We start from the raw sequence: 15065 nt of genomic DNA on the forward strand, positions 1-15065 counted from the left end.
ATGTTTCCTTTGCTGTAATTTTTTATTATTTTATAAATAATTAAAATTTATATTGAAGTAGGAAGGAAACAGGTACGGGTATGGGTACGAGATTATACCCGTTACTCGGTAGGGATGGGGATGAGATAAAAGTTTGATACCTGTTGAGTTTCGGTACGAGGATGAGGATAATTTTTTTCTATGGGGATGAGTATGGGATAGCAAAACCCGTCCCCACCCCACCTCATTGTCATCCCTATTAGTAGGTTAAAAAAATATTTAACATTTTTTAGTATTATTGATGAGAAATTGTTGGAGAAACTAGACATGTCTCCTCGGCCAATCACATCAACCAGAATATAAAAACTAGTCAGGGCAACTCAACCTAGGCATGAATATTCCAACCCTATTAATACAGAATAATTTAAATTTAATATTTTAATTTTTGTATATTACTATTTAATTTATTAGATTGGACAAGATTATATTGGATTTTTTTTCTAAAAATATTTTATTTTAATTTTAAATAAATAAAATAAATACATTAAATCTTAAACAATTTACATTTTGATAATTATTTTTGTAATAAATTATAATTAAATATAATTTACTATTAACTTTAATAAAAGAATTAACTTAAAAATAAAATTTAAAATTTAAAATATATTTATATGTTTATAAATGTAAAATTACTTATAAACTTTGTACCAATTTTATAAAATATGAATAAATTTAGGAATGTCTTTGCCAAACAACCTCGTAAAACAGTTTATAACGTGAAACATATATATTATGAACACTTTAATAACGTTGAGGTTGATAACATTACACGTTTATTCTACTCATAAAGATTAAATATATTTTTTAATTTTTAATTTTCAGTGAAAACTAAAATTATTTTTTTAAAATTTTGGATTAATTTAGTTTTTATTTTTAGAAATATGTGAATGTAATCTTTTTAAACAAATTTTATTAAATTTATTTAATATTTAAAACATGTTTCTTAGTTAACATTGATTAAAAATGTATACTAATATAATCAACTCAAATATTATCTTAAAATATATTTGAATCATTAAATATATTTAGTAAAATTTGATTAAAAAGATTAGATTCATATATTTTTAGATTAACAGATTTAATTAGATTAAATTTTAATAATAAACTAATTCTAATTTAACTCTAAAAATAAAATGTAAAAAAAATTTGTAACTCAAAAAAAAAATTCAATTTTACGATTAATTTAAGTGTATATCCAAATTTACTTGAAATTTATTGGGATAGTTCGGGATGACTTTTATTTGTTGATGTCTTAACCATTATGTTTGTGTTTGATTTGGTTAGTTGATTGAAAGGGTCCACAAGAGACCAAAAATCGTTTGATTCTGTCGTTGGATTGAATCCTGGGTTTGCTCTGATTAGAATTAGTGGTTGTATGGTCCGTTGGTGGCAGTAACATACGTGCTTGTCTTGCGGCTTGATTCCAAGAATTTTGGGTCCACACATTCGGACTGATGTGATCATTCACCACATTCATGCACTCTACTCTAACGTTTCATGGTTGTCCATTTGGATAACTAATCTCATTAATCATTTTGCATCTACCTTCCACTCTTGCTTATTCTCAAACCTCTTTCATATTATTGGTTAAATACTTTTATTTCCTACTATTTCTTTCATCTATTTCAAAATAAATTTAATATTTTTTATTTTTTTTAATTTGAAGGTTAAATTATTATGTTTCAAATTACTTAAAAAAATATGTTATGCCATATACATATATATATATATATATATATATATATAAAAGGTGCGGTTCAAGAGATTGGAAGGCGTAAAATAAACTTAAAAAATGAAGTCTTTTATTTAAAATTTATTTTTTAAACTTTTTTTATGTAAAATTATTTATTAAATTGTCATAATTAATTTCATTTAACATTTTTTTCAATAGATAATAGGGCTAATCCGTTTAATCTTTCTTGGGACATTGTTGATCTTAAATAAGTTTTTATTATATTTAACTTTGAGAAACTCCTTTAAGCCAAAACAAGTGACACTGGAATTGTTAACATTATTTTATATGCTATATATGCATTTGGAAAAGAATCTATTCTTTTTATATAATTAAGAATATCAATTGATTTATCATTTTCCACACCTATAATTTCCCTTAAGATATCTAATTCTGAAAATAAATCAAATCCACCAATATCTAACAAATTATCATGTTTTAAAGATTTTTCAAAGTTTAAACATTTTTCTTTCAAAAATGTGTAATCTAGTGACTTTAATTTTTTAACACTAAATAAAAAACCAAACATATCTTCATATATTTTAAATTGTTCAAATCTACTTTGAAGTGTGGTAATTGCTTTATCTACAATATACAAAAAGTAATCAATTCTAAATGATTCTTGAAAAGATTTTACAATTTCATTATCAACATTTTCATCAAATTGTTTCTTTTTGCGCCTTATATGCTTTTCACGAAACTTAGGTTCTATATTCATTTCAAAAGCAATTTCCTTGGAAGAAGTCAATGCATTTTCAAATTCATTTTCTCTGTACTTTTCAAAAAATGAAAGCAATGCACATATCTTTTGATTGTAAATTCTTACTAACAAAGTTAATTGCAAATAAAATGCCATACCAAATATTCATGCCTAACAAAAACTCAAAGTTTTCTAGTTCATAAGTTGTTAAACAATCAACTTCACTTTTTATTTTAGGATCATCACTAATTTCAGGTAATTCAAATAAAACATCTCTTATTTGTGAACTTTGAAATCTTACAGCCTTCACACTTTCAATATGACTTTCCCAACGTGTTTGTGACAATTATTTAAGAGTTAAATTATGTATATGGTCTTGTAAAATTTTCCACCTTTTTGTAGAAGAAGAAAATAAAGTATATATACGTTGTAACACACCAAAAAAAGATGTAGCTTTTGGACAAGAATTTAATTGAAGTGTCTATCCGGCCGCTCGCATCGCGTGACACCAATTTTAAAATAATACTAAAATTTAAATAAAAAGATCTTCAAAATTATAAAACAAATGAAATCATTTTCAAATAATTTTCCAAATAGATTTTTCATAAAGAACTACGTAACCTTGATTCTCCATTCACATGGAGATACGTAGGAGTGAGGATTAATCCTCGTCGAGCCCAAAAAATCAAAAAAATAGTTTTGTTGTTTTTTTGTACATTCTTTTATTAATATTTTTGGGGAAAATTAAATATTTTGAAAAAATCACATGAATTTTGCACATTTAATTAAAGGTATTGTCTTATGACGAGCGTTGTGGGGTGCTAATACCTTCCCCACATGTAACTGACTCCCGGACCCAAAATCTGGTTTTTCGCAGACCTTGCTCTTTTTTTATGGTTTTCCATAGTTTCCTATAGTAACTATGGTGGCGACTCCAAAATCTCTGTTTTTTACAAATTTTATTTTTGGTTCATCGTCCCGTTGCGATCTCAGTTGCAACAATTTGCTAACTAAGTTAATTTGAGAATTTCTTGATTAAATATTTTTTGAAATAGTTTTGACCTTGTGAGTTTTGAACTTTAATGTAAAGGATGGACCACCATCTGCCGTTCCTATTATTTTTTCGAGTGATATGTTATACTCTAATATTTAGATTGATTATTTCTTTTGCAACTTGGTAAATATGAATGATTTGATATGATTGATGCATTTCTTATTTCAAGCTACTTGGTCAAATAAGCCCATCCTAATATTGATTCATTGATAGCCCTTTGGAGTTTTAAACCTATTTTTCTAGTTCTAAGCCTATTGTAAAACCTTATAAACAAAAAGACCATATTCTCCCTTATCTTAGGAAGAAAGTAAGAGCTAATTGATTGTGTTAGGAATAGAGTATGATTGAATAATATTTTGCATCCCTAATTTTTTTTTTTTATAATTTTTGTTTTGATTTCACTTGCAAACAAATTTATCAACTTATTTTGTATATTATGCCCAAGGTAATGATTGTGAATTTCATCATCTTTAATTCGACGAATATGTTCTTGCATAATTGGGTCAAATTCTGCAATCATTTCAATTAGACTTAAAACAATTTCCATTATCTTCTTAATAAATCTTTTCATTATTTCCACCAAAGGCTGAGTTATTTTTACCAAGAGTTTTAACAACTGCAATAATTCTTAACAACAGATTTCTCTAATGTTCTCTATCTCTATTTATTTATTCTTGAACATATTTGTCTATTGTTTTATTTTTTTTTCCAATCTCATTTCCAAATCAATCCATTCATTCATTTTAGTAATATGCTCATTTGATATTTCATGTCTCTTCAACTTATTACTAATATTTCTCCAATCATTACTACCTTCATTAGCTAGTTTACTTGTATGAGAAACAACATTAAACAATTTACAGTAAAAACAAAAGACTCTATCTAAATCTCTAGAATAAATTAGCCATCTTCTTTCGTATTTCTCTCCATTAGGAAATGTTTGAATATAATTTGATGAAGAAAAGTGTCTAGAATGTATGTCCTTAGGAAAATCTATATTAGTGATTTTAATAGGACATTTTTCTTCCAATAAATCTCTCAAATTTGTATCAATATTCTTCCATTGGCTTGGATCATATATATTTTTGAGATGAGTAGAATCATTATCTAGTCTCTCAATCTCTTCCTCATTATCATGGGTTTGAGAATCATAATTGTCCTCATCACTAACTGCTTCTCTTTCTCTATTGTTTCTTTCAACAATATCTATATTCTTATTATCTTGTTCATTCAAAGTGCACCATGTATGTTGTAATTCACTTTTCTTTTCTATTTTTATAAATTTATTCATAGCTCCATTTTGTAATGCAATTAATGCCTCAATTCTTCTCTTCTTTTGGATTTTTGAATAGCTTGATTCAAATTTTCTAGTTGACATATTTATATATTTTTATAGGAAATAAAAAATTATAATATATAAAACACTACTAAAGACAAGTATTTAAAACAAATGAATTAAAACAATAAAACTTGGTTTTGGTTGTTTAGAAAGCAAACTTGATAGTGGACTTGTAGTATCTTGAAGTCTCAAGCCTTTTTTTCTCTTTCTCAAGTCTTAACTTTTTCACAAACCTATAGAGTTTATTTTAATATTAATCATTAATAAAAATAATTCAAAAAACTATTTTTCGTCTCAACTAGATAGTAAGTGGGCAAGATATATGAAAAAAAAACTCTCGAAACCTGTAAATCGAAAAGGACCGAAAAACAAAACTGGACAAAAGAAATGCATCTATAATTCAAATACAAATCCTAAATAAAATAAAAATAACAGCAACACAAATAGAAAGAAAAAACATACTAACTAGAAATGAGGATGAAAAAATTGATACACACGAACAACATGAAATTTAAGGAATGTAATATGGTAAAACCCCCAAAAAAAGTGACTCTTAGAAGGGGAGAAAGTAAGGAGAGACAAAAGAAGTCACATAGAGATAAAAGAAGAAAATAAAATACAGAATAAATAAAAACAAGCAAAAAACATTAAACACATTAGATAACAGAAATTGAGTTGAAAATTTGATGAAACAATATAGTCACGCATGGTTCTGCATAACTAAGTAACATGAAGGAGTTTTGGTTGATTAAGCACTCTATCCTTCTCAAAATACATTTGAGGGAAGTCAGATGACTTTGCATCTACTTCAATTCATTGATTTCACTAATGAAATCAAGTATCTAGTGAATCTTTCGTCTCAACCACTCAAAACTCAATGTGAACTCAGTTATGACAAAAGAGAAACTAAAAAATAGATAACAATAGCACAAACGAGAAAAGATCTTAAACTAGTGCTTACTGTGCAGTCACAACTTTAAGTCAATCAAAGAAAGTGCAGAAACACAAACAGGATGAAAATAGGATAAGATACTCAGCACACAGATGATTCAATGGAAACATGATTCAAGCAATACTAATGGAAGAAAATCTTACAAAAGACAACAATAGGAGAGATTTGTGGTTCAACTCGTACTATGCAATTTTTCTTTCACGAATCAATCCAAGAAAATGTACAAAAATAGTGAATGCAGCAGAAGATGAAAGAAAAGTGTATCTATGGTGATATATGGTTGGTTCTCACGTAGAGAGAGTGAGAGTGTGAATGGTTCGTGGTGTGGTGTGAGGCATGATGGTTGGGTGAATGTGTGAATTATGTGTTGTGTAAATCAGTTTGCCGAATTCATATTGCCTATTACAAGTCATCAAACTAAAACTAAATAACAAAACTAACTAGTTACTTGCTACCTACTTGTAATTCTAACTTGTAACCCAGATGACCTTTCTTCCAGCACCTTTCAAGGACTAGAAAAGGTCTCATGCCTTGTGTCTTATGCTTCTTCAAGCTCCTAAACGTGCTACAACTTCTAATTTCACTTCTCAATTCGTCCTCCACATGGTTAGCTTGTTTTACACTCCTTTGCCCTCTTGATCATGGTTCATCCAACTCATCAACCTGTTTAAAGCTAGGACCAATTCCAGTACCTTAGCACACACTCCTCCTTGCATTCAAAACCAAAGTAACAGGTTAGGATTAGTAACTGAAGCTAACTACAAATTAAAACCACCTAACTGAACTAAACATGTGAAAATTAGATTTAGGATTTCCATGCATCTTTTGACCACTTTTCAGCCCTTTCAAGGTTAGCAAAAATGTGATTTAGTGTTCTAAAACTTCCCCTATAAGTGCCATGTCATTTGGAATTGAAAATAAAAAAGTTAAATCTTCTAGCAAAAAGTCAACTCTACAAATTTTCACTCAATTTTGGTTGATTTAGATTCTCCCATGACTTTCTCTGGACACTTGAATGCTATCCTTGATGGATGTTAGTCACACTAAACTCTTCTCAAAATCTCTTAAAACTACACTACAACTAGACCACCAACTCTACTCTTACGCCTATGTATCTAAACTAAGACTAAATTAATATGCTACTACCTATTTATGAACCTATCATGTGTGCTAAACTAGACCATACTAACAATAATTATAAGGATTATACTAAAAATGTGTCAAAAACACCTAATTAAGCTACTTTTGTAAAACTAGCCTAAAAACTTAACTAAACTAATTATAAGCTAATATCTCCTAATTACCACATTAAACCTACTCAAAATAATGCAATTAGCTAAGAAAAAACTCTAGAGATAAGGGACTTATCATCTTGTTAATCATCCTAATGCACCTTATGATGCTGAAATTGAGTTGGAGCCACATGCTTCACACATAAAGTTTGTTGATGTGAAAAATTAAAATAAAATTTCAATGGTGTTCTTTGTTGACTTGGCTGCGAAGAAAAAAAAAAGGTTGTTACAATAGGAAAACATGTTAGATTCAAATTTATTTGATAATATTGTTAATAGAAAATTAAAGATACATGCATGTTTTTTCTTATGATACGTAGAAAAGTTTTTATAAAATTTTCTAAAATATTTTTTTTATGAAGATAAAAGTTTAAAAAATAATAAATTAGTACAAGATAACTTGTGCTATATTAAATTAGACAAAGTATATTTTAACATTTGACCAGATTGAGTCAAAAGTCACAAAATTTTGTCTCCTCCCAAAAATAGGTCCATCAAAGACAGTTTTTTAAATAAGTTTGGAGGAGACAAATCATAGTTAAGATTTTTGTTTTCTATTTTTTTCAACTTTTGATTTATTTTCATTTAAAAAAATGAATGATTTATTTTGAGAAATTTGTGTAAGTATTAATTTTCTACTTGGTAAAAGTTTTAAACAATATGTCTCATAAGAAATCCATCCAAAAAAATATTTTACTGTGATTGAGACGGTCATTGTAAATATTGAAATGGGTAATTAGCTAAGAATAGGATTGAATTGGCTTTATAAAACTTTGATTACTTTTGAAAACTTAAAATACCTATAAATTGAATCAAATCAACCACAAAATCAGAAAAATGCAAGTGCTACTGGACTGCACACTTTTAATCGACTAAAAACAGGAGTAAAAAGCTAATTGCATTAAACAGTTATCAATGTAGTGTAATTCAATAGATCAAAATATCAAAACAGTCGATTGAAATACTGGGAATTCTGCAGAAGTTCGAAATTGCAACTTAACTCAAAAACAACTTGAAAGACTTATCAAGATTGGTTCAAATAAGCAATACAAATATGTGTCAAGCCTCAGGTTGTGCCAAATCACTCAAGAATAGTTAAAAGATTGTACAATTCAAATTTCTTGAAACTTTAAAACACAAATAAAGAGAGAAGAGATAGAGGAAAACAAAAGGCCACAAAGTTTTTATACTGGTTCACTTAAATTTGAGCTACATGAAGTTTGTCAAGGCAACTCGAGCCTGACTTGCACTATTTCAAAAGATTTACACAATGCAATGGCTTCATATATCTTCATCAAATTGTCAAGCATCAAATCATTAAATCATTTGTGCTAATAGTCATAACTCTAGAAAAATAGGAGTCCTGTTGATATGAATGGATTGTTTCTATGATTTGTGTCAACACCCAATTTCGTCCGGGTGAATAAATTTATTTTCAAAAAATAAAATAAAATAAAATAATAAAAAAGGGTTTTTTATTTAATGGAAAATAAAAAAAAATGTGAAACAAAATTTTTTTCAAAAAGATTTTGAAACATCAACTTTAGAAAAAAAAAGAAAAAAAGAGATATGAAAAAAAAAAAGAAAAAAAGAAGAAGGAAGAGCCTAATTTGTTATCATACCCCTTTTCATGAGTCCAACAACTCAAAATATCTTCAACCTTTGTTCTGATAGAAAAATTAGTGATATGATTCTAATAATTAAAAGCAATATCTCTTCATATAATTCGAATCAATATTACTCTTTGGGTTGGGATTGATTTTTGTGCTTTGATTTGTTAACAAATAGAATCAATATTAATGATCTTGATTGATTTTGTGCTCTGATTTGATCTCTATAATGTGTTGCTATCATGACCAATTCCTTCTTTATATTGTTAATTACAATTAAGGTTGAGATTGAGATTGCATTGATATTGCAAGGTGTGAGTATAAATAGACAACCCTGCCATGACTAAAAAGAAGAAAATTCTCTACACTTCTTAAATTCTTTCCAATCACCACTCCCACATACACACCTCCTTTCTAATCTCTCTTTAAAAAACATATTGAAGGAGGTAAAAAAAGAAGAAGAAAACATTCTCTACACTCTCTCTTCCTCTCATTACCACCTACATAGACACCTTTCATCTTTATCTCTATTGGAAAAACAAACACAAATTAGAAAAGGAAGAAAAACAAAAAAGAAAAGAGAAAAGGTGAGGAGATATTGAAATTTTTTTAAGGTACGTCACTCTCAATTCTTTCAGCATTTGATTGTTTTTTTCAATTTTCATTCTTCTTTTAATCATAAAAAATATTTGTTCCCATTTCTTTATTGTTTGCCCGACCGCTCGCGTCGCATGATATCCAATTTAGACTTTCTTTTTCTAAAAATATATACAGATGATCTAAAAATAAAATATAACTTTCTTTGTTTACTCTTTTATATCTATTTGGTTGCTCACGTCGCAATGACATCTACAACTACTCTAAAATAACTTTAAAAAAATAGTAAAAATTTATAAATGATTAAAAAAATAAAAAATAAAAGATTAGAAAAAAAAAGAATTTATTTGAAGTGTCTATCCGGCCGCTCGCGTGACACCAATTTTAAAATAATACTAAAATTTAAATAAAAAGATCTTTCATTTGTTTCATATTATTTTAAAAATTTTAAATAATACTAAAATTTTAAAATAATATAAAACCAATGAAATCATTTTCATATAATTTTCCAAATAGATTTCTCATAAAGAACTACGTAACCTTGATTCTCCATTCACATGGAGCTACGTAGGAGCGAGGATTAATCCTCGTCGGGCCCAAAAAATCAAAAAAATAGTTTTGTTGTTCTTTTGTACATTCTTTTATTAATATTTTTGGGGAAAATTAAATATTTTGAAAAAATCACATAAATTTTGCACATTTAATTAAAGGTACTATCTTATGACGGGCGTTGTGGGGTGCTAATACCTTCCCCACGTGTAACCGACTCCCAGACCCAAAATCTGATTTTTCGCAGACCTTGCTCTTTTTTTATGGTTTTCCATAGTTTCCTATAATAACTATGGTGGCGACTCCAAAATCTTTATTTTTTACAAATTTTATTTTTAGTTCGTCGTCCCATTGCGATCTCAATTGTGACAATTTGCTAACTAAGTTAATTTGAGAATTTCTTGATTAAATATTTTTTGAAAGAGTTTTGAGCTTTAATGTAAAGGATGAACCACCATCTGTCGTTCCTATTATTTTTTCGATTGATATGTTATACTCTAATATTTAGATTGATTATTTGTTTTGCAACTTGGTAAATATGAATGATTTGATATGATTGATGCATTTCTTATTTCAAGCTACTTGGTCAAATAAGCCCATCCTAATATTGATTCATTGGTAGCCCTTTTGAGTTTTAAACCTATTTTTCTAGTTCTAAGCCTATTGTAAAACCTTATAAACAAAAAGACTATATTCTCCCTTATCTTAGGAAGAAAGTAAGAGCTAATGGATTGTGTTAGGAATGGAGTAACGAATAAAGTGTATGGGTGAGTACCTCACCCAAAAAATAATAAAAATGGAAAAAAGGAAAAGAAATGATGAAAGAGTTTTGAACTCTGACAATTCTACTGCCTATGCCACCATCCTCCTACCTAGGTATGGCTTTCTTAGAACTTTATGGACAAGGTGATATATCCTGGCAATGACTTTATGGCTTTGGAAGTAGTATCTTAGTCGTCGCGATGTTGTGAGGACTGATAATGCCACCTTCTCAACTATTTTATACCTTATTTCAATGTCTTGTAAGATCTTGTTGAGGAAGTACACATGTTATTGCTCCCAACCTTTTACACTGTTACCGTAGAGTATATAATTAGTGGCCTGGTGGCATCTGGTCTTCATAACACTAGTGGGGAGGCTAAAAACTGTGTGATGTCTTCAAAACATTTCTCACACACCGAGTCCCATTGGAAATAAGATGACTTCTTCATGAGCCGTATAATGGGCTTGATCTTCTCAACCAGTTTTAGCATGAACCTAGATAGGGTTGTGAGATTACCTACCAGTCTCTACACCTTTTTAATTTGTTTAGGCTTCGCATCTTGATGATTACTTGACATTTGTCAAGATTGGCTTCAATTCCTTAGTTAGTCAGTATAAAGCCTAGGAATTTTCCACCATCCGCTCCAAACACACACTTGTCTAGGTTAAGCTTCATGCCATGCGACTACAACATAGAGAAAAACATGATCAGGTCTTGAACATGGTATTGGAGTGAATCAAATTTGACGACCAAGTCGTCGACATATACTTCAACGGTTTTGCGTATCAAGTCCTTGAACTTTTAGTCCATAAGCCTCTTCTAGGTGGCTCCTATGTTTTTGAGGCCAACAGGCATGACCTCATAATAAAAGTTAGCATTGTCAATAATGAAAGTCGTTTTCAGCTTGTCTCTAGGATCCATTGGTATTTGATTAAACCCTGAGTCAGCATCTAAGAAGATGAGGATGTTTTGACCTACTACTATATCTACTAAGCGGCCTATGTTGGGTAAGGGGTATATGTCTTCGGGACACGCCTTGTTCAGGTTGGTGTAGTTTATGCACATGTGCCATTTATTATTAGTTTTCCGAACCAAGATTATGTTTTCCAAACATGTTGTATACCGTACTTCCTGAATGAAGTCGATCTGTAGAAGCTTTTCCACCTCTACCTTGGTGGCTTCTCTCTTCTCTTCTCCTAATTTCTTGTAGGCCACAAGCCTGGCCTCCTTGAGAGTTGATAACTTGTGACACACTCTACTGGGATGTATACCAGGTCGTTCACATGTTATCTAGGAGAATGACTTATATTGTCTTTCAAAACGGTAGCCAACATTTCCTGTTCTTGTTCAAAGATAGTAGTTCTAATCTTTAAAGACTTTCTTGACATCGCTGGGAGGGACTTGTTGTCCCCCACTATTTTGACACAATCTTCATCCTCCACTCTTAGGTTAAGATCTTCTGCTTTGAGCTCACTTTGAGGATGATATTTCGTTATATTGTTAGAGGAGTGGTGGAATCGTGGTGCAAGAAGTTGCAAGCTGGCGATGTAGCATTTCTGCATTGTCTTCTGATTCACATGCATTATGATAATGTCTCCTATCGAGGATAGAAATTTCATAGTAAGATGAGGTGTTGATATAATAGCTCACAAGTTATTTATGGAAGGACGTCACTAGAGGATGTTGTAAGAGGTGTTTGCATCAAGTACCAGATACCTTATGGATATTGTCCTAGTGTGTTGGCCTCCATGAAATGTGGCGTATAGGTCTATATATCCCCGGGTTTCCACTATTTCCCTTAAAAATCGATGATTTTGTCAATGTATGGGTGCATCTTGTCCTCTGGGATTTGTAGCTTTTTGAATGTGTCTTAGTAGACAATGTCTACTGAACTTCCTTGATCAACCAACACCTTCTCGACCGTGAAACATTATTTCTTCACCTTAGTCACCATTATGTTATCCTACTTGGGATCTATGGCTTTAAAATCTACATCGGTGAAGGTGATGGGTGTCATACACCTCCTCATGGATGTTGATATTGCATTAACAAATTGCATTGTCCTTAGGTGCTTCTTTTTAGTGGTTGTCAAGGACCTTCCTCCAGCGAAATCTCCTGCATTAGAGTTGATGGTTCCTCTTAAAGGGGTTTGGGGTCAGGTTGTTGATTTCTCCCTTCTGCCAGCTAATCTTGTCTCCTATAATCATTACGATTATTTTAACATCTTCTGTAATCACGTCCTCGTTCCTCATACCACCTAAGCTCCCTTTGATTTATCTTTCCCTCCCTTGATATAAAGCGTCACAAGTGTCCTGCTTGGATAAATTCCTCTATCTTATCTCTAACTGTAGTGCATTCATTAATGTTATGACTGAAGTTCTTATTATACCAACATTGTCAAGTAGTATCAGCATTGGGAGGTAACTTGGCCTTTCTTGGGGTGGTAATGAGGTAGAGATGTATGGCTTCCTCTAGAATTGAGACATGGGGGACATTCAAAGGGGTGTACTTGATGAATCTTAGTGTTTTGAGTATAGGAGATCTTGACGTCATTTTGTGGGTGTTATCTCTCTCTGGTTTTTTCATCGGGCATATTCTTGGCTCTGACTTTGTTCTTGAACTCCTTCAATTCCTCTAGTCACATATATTTAGCTACTCTCTACCATAACTCATCCATCCTTATTGTGGTCCTCTTACATAGGTAGTTCGCTAAAAGACTAGGTCGTTGAGCTATCACCATGTGGTGAAGAACATCTTCAGGACTAAGGTCAAGGATGTTGAGTGTTACTCTACCGAAGCGTTCCATGAACATTCTCAATGATTCTCCCTTGTCCTGGCGTATGTTAACCATGGCTATGGATGTTAGATGGTGCAGTCTGCTTGTGACGAATTGGGTCCCGAAGTAGGAAACCATAAGGTCAAAGTAATCAAGGGAGCTTGATAAACTAAGTGAGGGTTATGCCTTTAAGGGAGGTAAGGAACACTTTGCACAAGATCGCATCTTCGGTTGAATATTTGCTAACCTAGGTAAGGTAAGCATGTATATGATTGTCTAGGTAAATATTTCCATCATACTTATCCATGTGGAGCGTTTTCAATCCTAGGGGGAGAGGTGTCTCCATAATACCACCTATAAGGGGATATCTCCTTGTTCCTAGGAGCATTAAGGATGTGTGAGTTATATCAGCTATACGTTGGTTGGTTCCCTACTCGACCATTTCTGAGTGAGTTTGAGGTCGGCCTCCTTCCTTTTCTTCCTCATCCCCCAATCTCTTTTTCAACACCTGTATTGCTTCAATGTTTTCGGCGCTTTGTTTCCTTAATTCTATTAGCTCTTCCTGTAGCTTGGTAATCATTGCCATGGGATTTGGTCCTGCATTGTCATTACGTCCTTTGCTTGGCATGTTTCTAGTAGACACCATTCTTGCATATTCAACTCGGTTCCATGGTAGTTGCCAAATGTTCTTTCCAGGTAGAGATATATCCAAAGGTACACTAGTCTTCTATTTAGGCCGAGACGTATTTGGTAGCTTTAGTGTCTACTCCTCTTTGTACTCTTCAATTAACCAATGTTCTTCACTACGGATGTCGAGATGTTATCTTCCAGTGAAGGTTATGTGACCTCGATTGGAGATCTTGCAAAGACACTCTGACAATCAAGTTAGTTACTAGTAGTAAAACAGGAAGATTGCAATAAATGATAACACTAACCTACCTTGTGAATAGTGACTTGGATAGGCCCTGCTTGTTGGGCTTAGGCTTCCCAAGACTACCACATTTTAAGGTTACTTAATGTGTTTACTTATCCTTAATCCCTTTGTAATTTGTCCTTTTGCTTCTGTGGATTCGTATTGTAGTAGTGGCATACATGTCTCTAGTCTCTTAGTACATGCCAAGGTGTCCTCCACTTGTACATATAAAACAGACTTAGGTGTTCTCAACCTATACATATACAAATGCTAACAATGACAGCTCAAGGGTTTGAAATACGTAAAGCAAACTTAAGAATGGATTTTTTATTTAATAATAAAACAATCTATCTTGAAATTTATTATAATTTTTTTAAAATAATTTTTTAAGGTTTTAATGATGTAAAATTATCTATTAAAATGTCATAATTAATTTCATTTATGTTGTGTTTAGATGAGGTAATTAGAATGTTAATTCATTTATTTGAAGATGAACCAACCCAGGTTAAAAGTCAAGATGGGTTGACCTGGACCAAAGGTAGGGGTGAGCAAAATAATAGGAACCAACTGAACCCCTAACATCCGAAATTCGAATCAGGCCAATGGTCGATTTGGTTTGGATAGCGGGTTAGATTAGGTGAATAAAGCAGATTAAAATGGGTAGCAATGGTCAAATACAAAAAATGAATTAGGAGTTTATGGGTATCCGACCCGAATCGGAATATACTGAAAACAATGTCACCTCCTTT

This window comes from Vigna unguiculata, chromosome 4 (genome assembly GCF_037176805.1).
Source record: "Vigna unguiculata cultivar grain cowpea cultivar isolate G323 ecotype 2 chromosome 4, ASM3717680v1, whole genome shotgun sequence".
NCBI classification, from domain to species: domain Eukaryota; kingdom Viridiplantae; phylum Streptophyta; class Magnoliopsida; order Fabales; family Fabaceae; genus Vigna; species Vigna unguiculata.